Source organism: Lissotriton vulgaris, chromosome 3_2 (genome assembly GCF_964263255.1).
Source record: "Lissotriton vulgaris chromosome 3_2, aLisVul1.2, whole genome shotgun sequence".
Classification (NCBI taxonomy): Eukaryota; Metazoa; Chordata; class Amphibia; order Caudata; family Salamandridae; genus Lissotriton; species Lissotriton vulgaris.
The window spans coordinates 176103396-176121106 of NC_141690.1; the positions used below are offsets into that span (position 1 = coordinate 176103396).

At 45.1% G+C, this 17711-nt stretch overlaps 1 long non-coding RNA gene across 1 annotated transcript in view; it reads right to left on the reverse strand.

The window, feature by feature from the left end:
• LOC147725477 (uncharacterized) overlaps nt 1–17711 on the reverse strand; it is a 112790-nt gene that overhangs the window by 53458 nt on the left and 41621 nt on the right. The window contains exon 3 of the long non-coding RNA XR_015309780.1: nt 4595–4772. This is a non-coding gene — a long non-coding RNA (uncharacterized LOC147725477). The remainder of the gene's footprint in view (nt 1–4594; nt 4773–17711) is intronic.

Sequence of the window (17711 nt, forward strand, 5' to 3'; positions counted from 1 at the left end):
ATAGACTTTTTGCACTCCTCAGAGGTACTTAATAAGTACCTCTGAGGAGTGCAAAAAGTCTACTACTTATGTGTACATGGGTCAAGGGAAGCAATTTGCATTTGTAAAGTGTACATGCTGATTCCCATGAAGACTGAAGCTATTTTCCAAAACGTAAAAAGGACTGATAAATGTGGAAAGTCTGCTAATTTTAGCATAGTTAGACGTTGTAAATGTAGTGTCAGTATAGGCATTGTTGTATTCAAGGCAGAAGTAGAACAGCCACATGCCTCTAAATTGGGGGCGTTCATCTTTGCAACAAATGTAGTTAGCCGGAAGTAAAGGGCAGGAAATGCCTTCCTGGTGGAAGGGAACAACACTATATTTCATGGGGGATTTAGAAGATGCAGATTCCAAGGGAAAACATTTACCCAGTAGCCAAAATGCACTACTCTTCATGATTTTCTCATGCATAGTCCAACCCAGCATGAAATCCAACAGTTGCAGTTTTCATTGAGAGGTCATGAGATTCTGTGTGACTCCTGGTCATAACTCACCTTCACATCTATTCCAAACTAAGGAGAGAAATCTACGAGCAGATGTCTGAATCATTTACTTGGATTTTTTAATCAAGAGTATCAGTGTCATAAATTAGATTGATATCAGATTTAAATTGTGATCATTAAAGTACTGCATACAAAAGGCATCCAGCCCAATAGGAAAATTACTACATTAATATGGAATTGAAATAAGTAGTTTTGATAAAAATCAACCAAACATATTAATAGGAGTTAGTTTACTAAATGTATAATCCCTGCAAAAGTGCATGCTATTTTTATGTGCTAGCCTTCTCTATGAAAACAATACTTTTTATTTGGCTAATACAATGCACACACTCCCCCACACTCCTGTACACACCTTTTGTATTATATATGCAGTTGCTAATCCTACATTGATGAGAGACACCACATCAAAATTCAAGTACAGAACACACATTTTTCTCTGATTATTGTAGAAAGAAAACAGAGGCTACCTGGCACTTCCTAGAGGTTAATCTCTGCTGCTTGATAACGCCCTTACAATGGTGGAAGGGAGCACTAAATCGTTCCTTGGGCAGGATACATGACTTTTTCAGTATTGTCTGTTTTCCGCATCTCTGAATTTTCCGTACCCGCCGCGAGGTGTGGTGAGTAGATGAGGCATCGTCCTTCAAAATAACAACTTCTCCCACTATAGTCGGGCATTCTCCATAAGGACTATCTTTTTCCATGTCCTTTCTCACTACCCTGGACTTCACCACCAGAGAGTGATCAGGAGAGACTGGGATAAACCTGGTGTGCAAACTTCCACATGCAGAAACTTGGACAAATATCTTTTGCTGAGCATGTGGCTATCAAGACTGTCCCAGGCCTATTGGAATCCTCCTGGCATAATGGTATCAGGATTCCTGTTGCCATGACCTACCCTTGAAAGATTCTAAAAACACCATGGTAACAAAATGTTCAAAGTAAAAAAAAAATACTCAAAGAAAAGAAAGTGCAGGTATTTATAGTGTCTAACCTATAGACACATTCAAGTAGGTGGACCTTAAAAACAGCAGATCTGGTAAATACGGGCTATCTGACTTGGGTGTACCTACCTCTGAGCAAGTGCCCTTTTTAGCAAAAACTGGAAATGTATAGAAGAGTTTGGTATTCATGATAAAACACAAATAAAAAGAGACATCTACATTTAAAAAGTTATTTTTCTAATCAAAAACGGGTTCAAGATATTCCTACATTTTATATACAGAATTTCTTCCTTCTTGACAGACAGAGACAGCCCAGGAAGACCTGTGATGGTTGGCATAGCACTGCTTGAATTTTAAATTAGTTTTAATATTGATCAGACATTACTAGATGAATCACTGTCCTTTCAAATACCTGCTTTCTTCCTCCTCATCGACTTTGGTCTTGTCATCTCTCATCCGTCATGCCAAGCTGTAGGTTTTTTAAGTGAATTTACTTATTTTCTGAAATGGGCATTTTGACCTGCTTATAGAATCATTGACCCACATGCAGCTACTTTCGCTGAATACCAGTCCAGTAAACATTTGTTAGAGTACCTGCTCAGCACCAGGACAATGAAAAACACATACGGCACCACTATTGAAAATATGTTCATTTTCAATCCCAAATGATTACAGATTCGGGCTCTAATGGACTGCTTAGAAAGTTAGACTTCCAATCAATCAGGAAAACAAATATAACAATTTGAAACAAAACATTAACAAAGGATGTGTTGTGAGCAAAAGCAAATCGAGTAAAAAAACTAAGGAATGTCTAGAAGACTTAAACCAATACTGGTTCACTGGATCTTATAAATGAACTCACTTTAATCAGAGAAACGAATAGAATATTAGTAAAGCAGGCTAAAGCTGCATATTACTCTTATTTTATACACCTAAGGACATTTTTAAAAATGTGTAAAAAATTAAACAGCTTGTCCCTTCTCCTCCAGTTCTATCGGAGTTTTCTTATGAATAAGCCATTAACTAAGCAACATTCTTTAAATAAAAGATCCACATATTTATTCACAAACTCGCCCAAACTAATGCATATGCCATCATGTATCTGGAGAGAGCCTTTCAGTACAAATCGAGTGCCATAAAAGTGTTTCAGACATTCTAGGTCAGCAGAACCAGCCAGATTTCAGTTTGAATCTCTTACTGAAGAAGAATCAGCCAAGGCCGGTCCATTGGGGCTGAGGGGCCAGGGCCCTCTACCGTTTGCCCCTCACGAAAGGTTAGCCTGACAGACACTGTTCATTTAAGGTCACACAGCCAGGAGCCAGACATGCTCTAAATGCTCAGGCTCCTGGCTGCCTGAGCTGAACTTGCTGGGCTGGGGACATCACAGCTCCTGTGGGCGTGACGTCCTCAGTTCATCAAAGGTTCCTGAGGCCCTCCCCTCAATGACGAGGGGTAGCATCACTGCTTGCCTCACACCTAGACGCTTCAGTTTTAACCCCTGAAGCGCTCAGGATCGAGTGTTAATCAGTGCCACTTCATTATTTGAGTGGGGTGGGGTCAGCAGTCTCACTAACCCTATCCCATTCTACAGCCAATGAGGGAAGGCAGCAGTCCCAAGCCTCCTGGAACCTCTGACGCAGAGCTGGCTGCAGGTAAGAGTTTTAAATTAATGTTTGGTTCATGCGTGGGTGTATCTATGAATGTTTGGTGAAGTGTTGTGAATGGATGTGTGGATGTGTGTGTGTGTGTGTGTGCGTGCATGTGAATGCATGACTGTGAGTGTTAAATGTATGTTATGTGTGCATGTGTGTGTCCCGTCCACCTCCACTTGCCAGCCGCCACTGAGAAGAATAAAACATATACAGTACATTTAGTACGTTTAGTCGTAATAAATAGTACTATTAATGTACTACAAAAGGCTATTCACAAACAAATATGCGAAGGTTCCACCCCTGTCTCTTCTTTTTTTTTTGCAGAGATCATAATCCAAATGTGTAGTCTGCATACACATAATTTTATACTTTAGTAGTAAATGTGGGAAGGACCGATGGGTGTGGCTTGAAAATCGGGAATACGTATGACTAAAGGAGGGGGGGCTTAGGGATGAGAAAAGAGGGGTTTGGGAGGGGTTTAGGGAAGGGACTGCACCCACCCACAGAAGAGTACGCCCATTGCTAGTCACAAACTGCCCCTTCAAAGTATTAAAACCAAAATTATAGCAAATTACTCCAGCTTAGAGCTGCAGTAAGTCCACTACCATACATGGCCAACCACTGCTTCTACCCTTCCATTGAAATCAATGAGCGTAGGGAATTTAACCCCTTCGCTTCACGCGTCGGCCAACGACCGTCCCGAGCACTACAGAACTCCCGCACTCTACACTCTACAGAACTCCCGCACCGTAGCGGAATTTGCACCGCGGTTAAGGAGTTAAAAAAAAAGATAGGAAATTATATTATATTAAATAAATTATTACAAAAATATAAATAAACATAATGTAATGACAGAAAATAGAATAAAACATTCATTATGTCATCATAAAATATTTGAACAACATTTTCTGAATTTAAAAATTAATGTATGATTAAAGTACTTGTAATTAATCCTATAGACTACTTTTAGTCATTATTAGGATATAATTTGTTTTTTACTTCAGTTGGGAATGCATGTTTTGGTTCCAACTTTAGAAACATAATTGCAATTAAATTTGATATATTTAAATTAAATATTAATTGAATTCACAATTAATTTAATCGTGCTTTAGCAGTTTTTTATTTAGTTCTACATTTAAACTAAATATAAAATTAATTTACAATAAGTTTTAACAAAACATTATTTTTAAAATTTTTGTTTTGGTTAAATAAACTTTTTTTTACTTTTCCCTAACCTTTACATAAGGCGACTTCACAGTCTGGATGGAGATCTCAATATGGTAAGGTATTGGTAAAACTGAAAAAGTTTAGAAAACTTTGAAAAATATTTTTCTGTCTAATATTATTCTATGATTAAATAATCCCACCGGCTGCTTTTTGCACACAGCGGGATCGAGCAGCGGAATCAGGATGCATCATGGTAGTAAGTCTCTGCTCGTATTAAGGAAGCTACCTTCTGGGTTCATGCACACTACAATGACTGTGTGCTATCTGTTGCTGCATCAGGTTCCATCAACAATGTTGTTCTACATTGGCTGACTGCAACTTCCATCTTTGCGTCTCTTTTGCCTTCGGGGTGTTCTCTCTCAGCATTTCTCAGCGCCAAGACGCCCACGGGTAAATGCAGCGCTCTATAAATATTAAAAATAAATAAATAAATAAATATTAAGCATGCTTGTTTGTTTTTAATAAGGCTACTTTTTGTAAGAAGCATGCACTTGAACTTTAAGAAACCATGTATGTTAGGGCTGTCAGACTTAGGGTGGTTTTACCTCAACCTTGTTGCCAATGACTCCCATTTTTGTTGAAATTAGTTTTTATTGGTTTTAGGACTTTACCACTGCTAACCAGTGCGAAAAGGCTTGTGCTTTCTCAATAAAATATGGTAAGATTGGCTTACATCTGATTGGCATATTTAATTCACTTATAAGTCCTAGTAAGGTGGTAAACCATATACCCAGGGCGTGTAAGTTAAATACTACTAGTGGGCCTGCAGCACTCATTGTGCCACCCACTTAAGTAGCTCGTCAAAACATGTTCCAGGTCTTCCACTGCAGCTTAAATGGAGTTTTAAACTGTCAATTCATCGAGGCAAAATAACCTCCTTGCCAAGCCTTAAAATCCCTTTTTTCTGTATATACCTCAACTCTAAGGTAGGACCTAGGTAGCCCATAGGGCAAGTTACATTGTTATTAAAAGGTTGGACATGTACTTTTTAAGTTTTGCATGTCCTGGTAGTGAAAAACTCCTAAATTCGTTTTTCACCTATCTTATGGGGGGAACAGCCTTTATGACGCGGCTGTTACACCGCATGCCGTTACAACGCGGTTTTTAAAACGCAAGTCATTACCACGACTTGCGCTGGAGGGCGCTGCAGGACAAGGAATTTTTTAATTTACTATCCAACACCTTCCCTACTGTACGTAGGCTGATGTCGGAATAGTAAATAAAAAAATTCCTAAGTCCGCACCCCCTCCAACGCAAGTCGTGGTAACGACTTGTGTTGAAAAAACCTTGTTGTAACGCACGCGGTGTAATAGCACGCGTTGTAAAGCCGTTCATCCATCTTATGGGACCTACCTCTCCCATATGATAACATTGGGTTGCCTTATTACACTTATTTAATTTCTTTTTATTGATTTTAAACAGCAACACAATAGCTGTTGCTGCACCGAACACCGTTCATAAGCCAAGAGTTACAGATATCGAAAAGAGTACACAGCATGTTCACAAGGTCTCAGCACAAATTATTTAACTGCAATCATGTCCCAACTATAATAATCCTGTCATTGCGAGGCTACAGATACAGAGCTTACATACTTTCAGGATGTGATTACGATTAGTGCTCGTGAACCCTTCTAAGGCACATAACTTTAAGACAAAACAAAACGTAAACAGTAAAACCATCCCATGGTGACTTGTGTTAATGATCTAACTGGGACAGGAGATGGTTAAGGGCGGCTCTTGCGTTTTGGGCTCAGCATTCTGCTCCCTGATGGAGTAGGGTGGTAATCCTGCCAGAGGTGTCGTGGGGTTCGGGGGATCCTGACTGCCCGGAAAGCTAAAGGTAACAACTGGACTGTTATATGTGAAAGAGGTGGAGGGCTCTCAGTCTGAGGCCACAAGCGAAGAGGGGCAATCCCTTCAATAAGTACCTCACCAATGGAGTCCAGACATAGTCAAAACCCCGCAGTCTGTCTTCAACTATGTACGTCATTCGTTCGAGAGCCAGCACTCCCCATAATCGGGCATGCCATTGCTTGAGGAAGGGGGCCTCCGGTTTTTCCCATGCTGCAGCTATTACCATCGTAGTTTGCTCCCAAGCATAGCCACATAATGGAGCAATCCCCTTGTGTTTGGTATTTCAGACTGGAGTCCCGTATTCCCAGGAGAGAGTGTTCTATGGTATCTGCAATTGGGTTGCCCAGGATCAGTTTTATTTCATAGAATATTTCTTTCCAGAAAGGTTAAATAGAGGGACAGTCCCACCAGATATGCTGGAAGTCCCCCAACATCCCACAACCCCGCCAACATTTATCTGAGGTATTAGGGAATATTTTGTGCAGTTTCTGGGGCTGTAGATACCATTTGTACATAATTTTATAATGAACTCTTCTCATGAAACCATAGAGCGGTTATATTTAGTAATGTCTTTATACAGGGAGCCCCACTGTTTCTCCCCTATGGGGGTGGTGAGCATAGCGTCCCAGAATTGTTGGTGTCGGGGAGCCGACTGGGGACTCATCGCCATGATGAGGAGTACAAGAATGATATGCAGCCTATAGTTGTAGTACCGGATTGTACACATTTCTCGATTGGGAGCAGGTCTCTGGTCGTGGCCAGCCGTACCTGAGGTTGTTCCACCCAGTGCTTGAGCTGTAAATAATGGTAATCTTTTGTGGGTAGCAACTTAAAAGCCCTGTGCACTCTGCAAAGGTAAGCAGTTCTCCCCTCTTGAAGAGATCGGATAATATGAGGCAATCACCTGTCCGCCATTTATCAAAGGTTCCCTCCTAGAGCACCGGAAATAAAGCTGGATTAAAATGGATGGGGGTATAGGGAGATGGAAAGGTCGTCAGAGGCAAAGTCCTAGTGACGTTGTTCCATATTTGAAAGGTGGTGGCCGTGGGGGAGCTGAGGTATACATTAGGCGGCCTGTCTTACTTCTGTTTAAGTGGGAGTTTCCAAATGGTTCTGCCCGCAATCTACTGATCCATATGGAGCCAATGTTTCACGGAGCCTTTGAGGGACCATTCAGTCAGCACTCATAGTGTTTTTAAATGCTTTACACACAGGGAACATCCTTTTCAACGCAACTTTTACCACGCAGTGCCTTTACGACGCAACTATTACAAGGCATGTCATTACAACGCATAGCGCTGGGGGCGCTCTAGGATAGGGAATAGATTTAATTTACTATCCAACACCTTCCCTACTATCCACGGGGACTGGAGTTGGAATAGTAAATTAAACTATTCACTATCCAGCACCCCTTAACGCTATGCGTTGTAACAGCATGCGTTGTAAAAACTGAGATGTAAAGGCATGCGTGTCATACATCCGTTGGGCAGCCCTGTAATACCCAAAAAGTCAGGAAGGGCCAGCCACCGCCTCCAGGCGCGCTTTAATCAGTAGTCGTTGAGATAAGCGAGCCTTTTGTCCCTGCCAAATAAATTTGGTTGCCAACTTGTAATCAGAAGGCCCTGAAGAAGGTAAAGTAGACGGGGAAGAGCATTCATCTTGATAGCATTTATTCTACCTGTCCATGAGATGAATGCAGGTCCCCACTTTTCAAAGTCAGATTTAAGCTGTCACAGCAAGGGAGGAAAGTAAGACTCATAGAGATCTGTTGTTTTGGGGGTAATTTTGATGCCCAGGTATGTGATTTCTTTACGTACGCAACAGGAAGAGGAAGTCTCCTCGATCCCAGCCATCACCTCCTGGGGCAATGTTAAATTGAGGAAGAAGGATTTAGCCAGGTTTACTTTGAATCCTGTGGCTCTTTCAAAGAGGCTGATTTTGGCCTGTATAACTGGCAGTGAGATTAGCGGGTTGGTAATGGGAAGCAGAGCATTTTCCGCAAATAGGGAGATTTTGTGTTCGTCCGCGCCGAACGTGATGCCTCGGATGTCTGGGTTCGTACTTATCGCTTCGCCTATGGCTCAATGCACAGAGCAAAAGGCATGGAGGAGAGGGGAAGCCCTGTCTCCGCGAAAGTTGAAAAGAATCTGAGGCTTCCCCGTTTACTAGGACTCGGGATCTGGGAGAGTGGTTATTGGCCTGCACCATTCCCATAAAGGTTTCAGTAAACCCAAATCGGCGTAGCGTTTGAATTAAAAAGGACCAATCGGCACAGTCGAAGGACTTCTCCACGTCTAATGAGAGGAGGGCTGCCAGGATGTGTTGGCACCTTCTCTATTAGGTGCAGGATCCTGCGTAGATTATCGTGGGTCTGCCATCCCTTGATAAAACCCGATTGGTCTGGGTGAATTAGTGCAGGTAATACATTTTCTAGTCGACTGGACAATATTTTGGAGTAGAGTTTAGTATTCAGATTTAGGAGGGTTATTGGGCGGTATGATGTGCACAATTGAGGGTCCTTTTCTGCTTTAGGGATTAGAGTGATTGGAGCCTTCCCCATGGTAGCCGATACCAGTCGCGTGGCCACTGTGTCGTTGAAAAGGTTTGGCAAGTTTGGTGTTAACTCAGGTGCAAATGTTCGAAAGAACTGAGCATTTAACCTGTCGGGCCTGGGGCTTCCTGACCTTTTAGGGCATCTATCACCTTTTGAACTTTTTCTATTGAGATATGTTTACAGAGTTCCACGTTGATAGTGGGGGAGACCTGCGGAAGTTCCAGGGAATCAAGGTACCCAGCCTAGTCCTGGGGTGTTAGGGTATCAGCAGTATAAAGGGAGCAATTGAAATCCCTGAAAGCATTTGCTTCACCCTCTTTACTAAGATGGGAGATGCCGGCGTCATCAACTACTTGTTTAACATATTCTTTTTCCTGTTTCGCCCTGAGCTTACGCGCCAACAGTCTGCCTATTTTGTTCCCCCTTTGTACCCTTGGGCTTGCAGGCGTAGAATGGTCTTTTCTGCACTGTTGGTGTATATGGTCTGAAGCTTCCCCTTTAATGTTGTCACCATCCGCAGGGTCTGCACCAACGGGGAATCTTTATGCGCTTTTTCGTCCTTCTGTAGGTCACCCTCTAGTAGGAGTCTCTCTCCCTTCTGCTAGTTTTTAAGTGTGGTGGCCAAGGCAATGCACTTGCCCCGTATGACTGCCTTGAAGGCATCCCAATCATTTACGTGAGATGTTTCTGTGGGATCATTCATGGCGAAATATTCTTTAATCAACCTCCTCAGTTCATCCCAGAGGAGCCTGTCTATGCTCAGGGAGTTAGAAAAATAGCGCCTAACATGTTTGGGACATGGGGCGGGGCAGTTGAACACTATATCGAGAAGGGCATGATCTGAGAGGCATATTGGGTGAAAGTGAGCCCCTGATAGCAAATAGTAAAGCGATTGGCTGATAAAAAATATGGTAAATCCTGGAATACGCTCTATGCAAGTGGGAGAAAAAAAAATAGTCTTGTGTTGTAGGGTTAAAGACCCATGCGTTGTAGGGAAGCCATGAGTGACTTGCTAAAAATCCCTCTTACTGATCTGTGTGGGTGAGTTGTGTCGAGAGTTGGGTCCCATTTAAGATAGAAGTCTCCTAGTAGGATTATATCTCCAGTGGTCCAAACCCCCCCAGTGCCAATAGAAATGTAAGAAGCTATTCCAACTGCCCTCTGTTGGGTGTGTATACCATGGCTATAGTGCACGATCTTCCCCTCAAATCATCCCTGACCATCAGAATTCTCCCCGCTTTGTCAGTTTTAGTGGTGTGAGGATGGAAGTGAAACGAGGAGTGGAAAAGAAGAGCTTCCCCATTCTGCTTAGTGGTAGCCGAGGAACGAAAAACTAGTGGTTAGGCTTTATGTTTCAGGGGCAGGTCTTCACTTTTTTTCAGGTGGGTTTCTTGCAAAGCCACACTCTGCCAGGAATTATCACAGGCTTTGCCTCTTATTGGGCGAATTAAGCCCCCTTACATTCCATTGCAAACAAAACAGGTGATGGACCGAATGTGGATCAATGTCACACATTCACCCCAGTCCAAAGATCTGGGCCCAAATCCATCATTTTTTTGCACTCCACACCACCCTGGGTTAGACAATGGCGATATGCAAATCAGCTCTGACCCTGTGCCCCATGGGAACAGTCCAGTCCGAACTAAGAAAGCCATGTCCTTCCCAGAACGGAATCAAGCATCCGAGGACCGGACCGGTTTCGAGGTAACACCTCTCATCAGCCCGGCTAGCTTGACTCCAGTGGTGTGGAGTGCCTGGGACCCACGTCTGGGCATCCCCAGCGCACTTTGGGCGGCAATTGCAAACAAAACAGGTGATGGACCGAATGTGGATCAATGTCACACATTCACCCCAGTCCAAAGATCTGGGCCCAAATCCATCGTTTTTTTGCACTCCACACCACCCTGGGTTAGACAATGGCGATATGCAAATCAGCTCTGACCCTGTGCCCCATGGGAACAGTCCAGTCCGAACTACAAAAGCCATGTCCTTCCCAGAACGGAATCAAGCATCCGAGGACCGGACCGGTTTCGAGGTAACACCTCTCATCAGCCCGGCTAGCTTGACTCCAGTGGTGTGGAGTGCCTGGGACCCACGTCTGGGCATCCCCAGCGCACTTTGGGCGGCAATTGCAAACAAAACAGGTGATGGACCGAATGTGGATCAATGTCACACATTCACCCCAGTCCAAAGATCTGGGCCCAAATCCATCGTTTTTTTGCACTCCACACCACCCTGGGTTAGACAATGGCGATATGCAAATCAGCTCTGACCCTGTGCCCCATGGGAACAGTCCAGTCCGAACTACAAAAGCCATGTCCTTCCCAGAACGGAATCAAGCATCCGAGGACCGGACCGGTTTCGAGGTAACACCTCTCATCAGCCCGGCTAGCTTGACTCCAGTGGTGTGGAGTGCCTGGGACCCACGTCTGGGCATCCCCAGCGCACTTTGGGCGGCAATTGCAAACAAAACAGGTGATGGACCGAATGTTTCCTCGGATGCTTGATTCCGTTCTGGGAAGGACATGGCTTTTGTAGTTCGGACTGGACTCAGCGGGCGTCAAACCTTTGCCTTCTTACCACCTAGTCCAGGTGTCTGTCAGGGACCCACTGCGCGTCCTCCTACCTGTATGTTGTCTCTACTGGAGCGATTTTCAAGATCTTCGCATTTAAGCACCGTGGCGTGCAGGTGGGTGTGCAAGTTGGTGGAGCCTACCTCCAGGGGCTTCATACAATCCTTCAAATCCTGGCATTTAGTTTCGAGGTCTAATGCATGGGCACCAACCATGTCCATGTCCGCTTGAAGTGCCACTGGTTCCACGCATTGAATGAGGCGCCTATCTCTGCTTTGATGTCCTCTCTTAGCAGCGCCCGCAGATCCTTGCGAGTAAGAACCATGCCCCCTCTAGCCTGCCCATCTCCCTCTTTATCCACCCCGGCGCCAGGCGGGGCGAAGTAATTGGAGACTCTGTTGCTAAGTTCCTTCTTCGGTGGCATTTGGATGAGGGCGCTGGTCAGCGCGGGCCACCCTCCATCTGGTCAGGCGTGAGCCCAATGTGCAGACCTTCGGGGAGCCACCGAGTTCTGCGCTGCAAACAAAGGCAACTGAGTTTGAAGGGCACCTAGCGCTCCCCCTGGAGGGCCCAAAACAGTGCCAATGCTCACATCTACTCTCAAGATCGCCCACCTGGGACATGCAATTGGTGCGTGTGGGCTGCCTCCCCTAATCTGTCACAGCAAGGAGAGAATCCTTCTCACGTGGTGGCAGCCTCAGCTCTCTGCCCTGCATTACAAATAATGCTTGTCAGGCATCATTTTGAAGTCAGGCATTGTCTGTGGGGGCAGGCGGTCAAGCGGGAGAAGTTAGTGCCTTGCATCAATTGGGTGCCTGCTGTTAGAAGTGCCCCGGAAGCTCCCTACCCCCTGGAAGCTGACTGCTTCTGCCTCCATTCCACCGCATCTCTCCTCCTGAACCGGGATCCTGGTGAGTCTCAATCTGTGGATCGCGGCATGTGCCCAGTCTCATCTTCAATCTTGGGGTAGCAGCCCCAGCATTTCTCTTTGCGCACATCGGGGGAAGCCCCCATCGTGGGCTATTCACTGCCCCGCAGGCCCTTAAGGCTCGGATCTCCGCCGACGACCTCCAAGCTGTATGCAAGATTTTCGGGTGCCCCCCTGACTCCTCGTTCTTCAGGTCATTATTTAGTTCTGTTTCAGCTTTGATTGAAGGGCTGCAGCAGCACAATACTCGGGGCCTGGAGCAGAGCCAAAAGGATACACGTTTGAGCGGCCATGATGGCTGGCCACACCCCGCCTTATTACATTTAATAAGTGACAACATTTGATTAGGAGCGTTAAGCAATTTGTGTTTAATGTCTGTGAAATTGTAATAGAAAATCCACTTTAATGGTAAAGTTGGATTTTAAGTTACAATTTTGAAATGCCACTTTTAGAAAGTTGGCATTTTTCTGCCCTATTTGATGCCTGCAGTCTTAACCTTGGTCACATGACTAGGTATAGTTGCCAGTTGGACTTTGTTTATTCTTCCAGACAGCCACACAATGGAGTGGATTAGTTGCGCATGGATGGGACATCAACTGGCAGGATGGGGGAGGGCAGCTTGGCACAGCTCCACTTGCAACTGAATAGATTGTGGTCTGCCTTTACACAAGGTGTCAGCCCAGCATTGTTCCTTCAGCCAGCTAGGTGATAGGGCAGATTAAGCAGGAAACATCAAGCACTTCAAAGGAATTCTCTAGAAACTTCTCCTAATTTAAAGGGGGCACCAGGAATAAAAATAGGATCCACTCTTTAGTTCACCTTGTGGACCTTGGAAATTACTCTCAAAGGACTGCCCGAGGCTGTGGCCTACTGTGTATTTCAGAAGACTGCCTTACAGCACATGGAAGGATTGCTTTGCTTCCTGAAGTCCACCTTGTACACTCAGAGGCATGCCCTGATGTTTGAGCCCTGTTCTACTGCTAAACCAAGGATTACAAGCGTGACTCCAAGGGTTAGTTGTTTGGTGTCCTAATCAGAGCTTCAGGGATAGAAAAGTCTCCAACAATCCTAAATCCACATCTGGAACCAGCCTGAGCAAGTCCTAACCCCCCAAGGGGTGCCCCTTGAGTCCTGGACCCTTGATGGTGGTAGTAAAGGTGCCTAGACAGCCAAAATCCAAAACTTAGGACTTAAAAGATTCTTTTTCTTTAAATGTTGTTTATTGGAATTTGAATACAACAAACATTTACAGGGCATCAACATAGTCAGTTGAGTAAAGCATTAATACAGGTGGTTAACGTGTAATATGCAGTATTACAGAGCAAAGCGGGCAAACTACATGCAACATCTGTCAGGTCTGCGTTTCACATTGCATGATTCAGGTTGATTAGCAGGATCTAGAAGCATGAGTGACTCCGTAATGGGGTATCTACAAGCAATTTAATATTTGATAAGGGTAGAGTTGTGTAGGAACCTACTTCTGATTCCCCTGAACAGTTCAGGCCCCTGGCGGATATTAACCCTGAAGAGAATGATTACTCTGCTGGAAAAGAAGTCTGATCAAGAGGATCTTCCTCGGCATCTCGTTGCGAGTTAGCCCATGGCAGAAACTAGTCCCATATGTCTTTTGGCCTAGATCTAGGTGTCATTAGCTCCCAGAAGATTGATAATTGTGTGTGACTGAATGTGACATCCCGCATCCAGGCATCTATTGTTGAAACCCCCCTCCTACCGCAATGAATGGCTACCCATCACTTGGCAAAGAGCAAAAGCATTGCATGTAATTTCCAGGTTTCAACCAGTGTGTCCCTCACATATCCTAGTAGACCTATGTGTGGCTCAAGGTTAACTGGTGTGCCAATTATCTCTAAATTGTGTTGTAATCATGGTCCTAGAATGAAGCCAACGGGGGACAGTTCCACGCCATACGTATGAAAGTAGCCAGGGCATAACCGCACCTCCAGCAACCCTCATCTGCCTTGACCCCATTTTATGCAGTTGCACTGGTGTTCTGTAGAAACGATGGATGAAGTTAAAATGGATTTGACGCAATTTGTAATTGGGTGAAAGTACTGCCAATTGATTGCAGCAAAAGGTCCATTGATCCTCTGTTATAGGGGATGACACCCTGGAACGCCCTTGGCGTGATTATAGGAGCCGTGTTGTGCAGGTGGTTGTACAGTCGAGTTACGAGCTTACAGTGGGAGGCTGTCTGAATAATGTTACCAAGTGCCATCAGTGTGGGTGGAGGGGCGGGAAAAGTTGTGTGTATTTGCTTGCAGGTTGGCCTGAGTCTAATAGAGAAAAAGCTCCGAAAATGCCCTGGCCCTCCCCTCTATAGTTTTAGGTGGAGCTAAGAATTTGTCCTCGGGATACAAATAAGAAAAAGTAAATAGTCCTAGATCTCTGGCTTTGATTCTGATGGCCCTTTCGGTCATGGCAGGGATCATGGGTTTATGTGCCTGTGGAATGGATGGGGCATAAAGGATTGCCAGTTTGGCTCTATCGCCGAGTCTTCACCATGCCCACCTCAGAGTCTCGACTGTGTCAATGCGGTCCCGTGGTCATCTGTATGACTGGCATACTGAAGGGGAACCGGCGCTGCCACATCCAACTCCACCACCACATGCTGCTAGAATGGGGTGGAATGCAACCAGAAATGCAGAAATTGTGCTTGAGCGCAAAAGGCATATAGATGGAAATCCCAGTCCACCCTGCGGCAGGGGCAGTGTTAGAAGTTCCCACAAAACCTGTGCCTGTCTGCCCGCCCAGACCAAAGTAATTAATATAGTATGGAGTTTACCAAAAAAAGCTTGGGTGAGAGGGGTCGGATATTGACAAATAGGTATGAAAATGTTGGCAACCGCGATCCTCCCAGCCAGGAAGATAGGTAGCTTAGCACATGTGTTTATATTTTCTTTCATCCAAGTGACGGCATGCCCAAAGTTCAGAGCCCAGAGCTCTTGCTCATCTCGACTGAGCCAAATACCCAGATAGTTTACTGGACCAGTAGCCCACGGAAGTGGGTAATCAATGGGGAATGGAGCTGTAGTGTCTGTGAGAGGGAAAAGAGTGGATTTTGCTCAGGTTATGGAAATGCCTATTATATACCCCCAAAATTAATTAATTTGCGAAGAATAGGGGCGGTATTTATCGCAGGGTCATTTAAATATTGAGTAATATCATCTGCGTGAGGTGAGATCAACAATCCCCTCTTGCTGAAGCCCAGACCTCTCTTAGCATGGTGTTGCCTGATCCACGCTGCTAATGGCTCCATCGCAATAGCGAATAGCAGAGGGGAGAGGGGACAACCCTGCCTCGTTCCACGAGTGATGTGGAAGGGGCTCGACAGCCTGTCATTGAATTGAATCCTAACGGAAGGCGTTTAGTAAAGTAGGCTTATAATACCAAGGAAGAGAGGGCTGAAGCCCATTCTCGCCAGGACGGTGAATATATAGGTCCACTCCAGCGAATTAAATGCTTTAGTGGCGGCAAGAAATGTGGCAATTGCTTGTGTGTTGGGATGTAGATAATGCACTAAAGTGAAAAAGGTGCGAAGATTATGTGCTGTTGATCATTTGGGAATGAAGCCTGACTGGTCTGTGCGTGCGATTAGTGGGAGCAGGGGTTGCAGTCTTTGAGAATAGCAAGTAGTTTTGCCAAAATTCTGACGTCCACATTAATCAGAGAAAGTAATCTGTACGAGTCCACCTCATCACTGGGTTTGCCGGGCTTCAGCAATGTAATAATGATAGCTTCGCGCTTTGAGGGTGGTAAAATACTGGTGGTCTGTGCTTCTTCAAATGCTGCAGTGAGATGAGGGGCTAGCTCCACTGTATAGTTTTGGTAGAATGTAGTGGTGAGACCCTCTGACCCAGGGGCTTTATCTGATGGGAGTCCACAGATTAACTGGGCTATGTCTTCAGCTGTAAATGGGACATCCATATATTCCATACGTCCCCTGCCCAGCCATAATAACTCAGGGACTCCAAAAAAGGCTGCAAGGTTTCGGGAACTGTGTGGTGTGTGGGCGTGTATAAATTGGTATAGAACTGCGTAAATCTGTCAAGGATTTTTTGAGGGTCTCTGATGAGTGTCTGGTGTTCCCCTTTAACCTCGGTATCATATGTAGCAGTACGCGAAGCTCGAAGAATGTTCGCAAGTGTTTTCCCCAGTCTATTCCCTTCCCCATAACATCTGGATTGCGTGTATTTGCTAAACTTCCCCTCACATTGTACCTCTCCCTCAAACTGTAGCAGCCCCTCCTTTAATTTAGCTAACAATCAGGGGTCCCCTGTAGTGTAAAATTCTCAAGTTCCCTGATTCAAGCCTCAAGGTAGGTGAGTGTATTCCTGATTGCCTTCAACACCCCCGATTGGCGTGCAATGCATTTGCGCCTAATGACCACTTTATGGTTTAAATCTTTTTTATTGATTAATGACTACTTTAAATGCTTCCAACGAGGAGGCCTGTGTCGTGACCGAGCCGGTGTTTAAATTGAAATACTCAACAATATCACTCCTTATTTCCTCACTAAAGGCCTCGTCTAGCAAGGCACTTGGGGGTAGCCTCCAGGCGAAAATTCTGTTTGGTGTGTTGAGCATGGACAGACGTAGGAGGCAAGGGGCATGGTCCGAAAGCCACCTGGAAAGGTGGCAGACCTCTTGTGTCCACGTCGCCACATCGCTGGACAACAGGGAAAAGTCCAACCTGGACCAGGCCCTATGGTGTTCTGATATGCATGTACTTCCCAGTGTGTTTCTATTATAGCTTCTCCAAATATCAGTTAAATTGCCATCTGATATAATAGCGTTTAGTGTGGTGCTACAATTAGGGTGGAGGGAGCGGGATAAACCCTTCCTCTCCATTGCATCATTGAGCACACCATTAAAATCGCCTCCCCAAACCACTGTGTCACATCCGAGGGATTTGATCTTGGCCCATACAGTTTGAAAGAACTCTGGCTTGTCAGAGTTAGGACCATAGATTGCTGCTAATGTAACCAGAGCGCCGCTGAGTGACCCCAACAGTATAACATACCTCCCTTCTGGATCAATGTGTAACTTACACAGCTTCCAATCGAGGCCTTGTCTCACCAGCATGGCCACACCCCTTGGTGGTTAGAAAATACTGCTGGATATATGTGTCCCCAACGTTTATGTTTGAGCCCGGTGGAGGGAATGCAGTTCAGGTGGGTCTCCTGTAAAAGGAGATATTGATGTGGGGTCTGAGAAGATATGTGTGAACTAACCTGGTCTTCCTATGATTGTTGAGCCCGCAAATGTTCCATGTTAGTAAGTTCAATGCCGTCATGGTTTATCTTCTGGTATCTGGTTGGAGCCCACACATCGATCATCTAGTGCCTTACCCCCCCATGATGCTTGGTGGCTTTGTTACACTCCGCATTCTGCCCATGACTCCGGATGAAATTGCA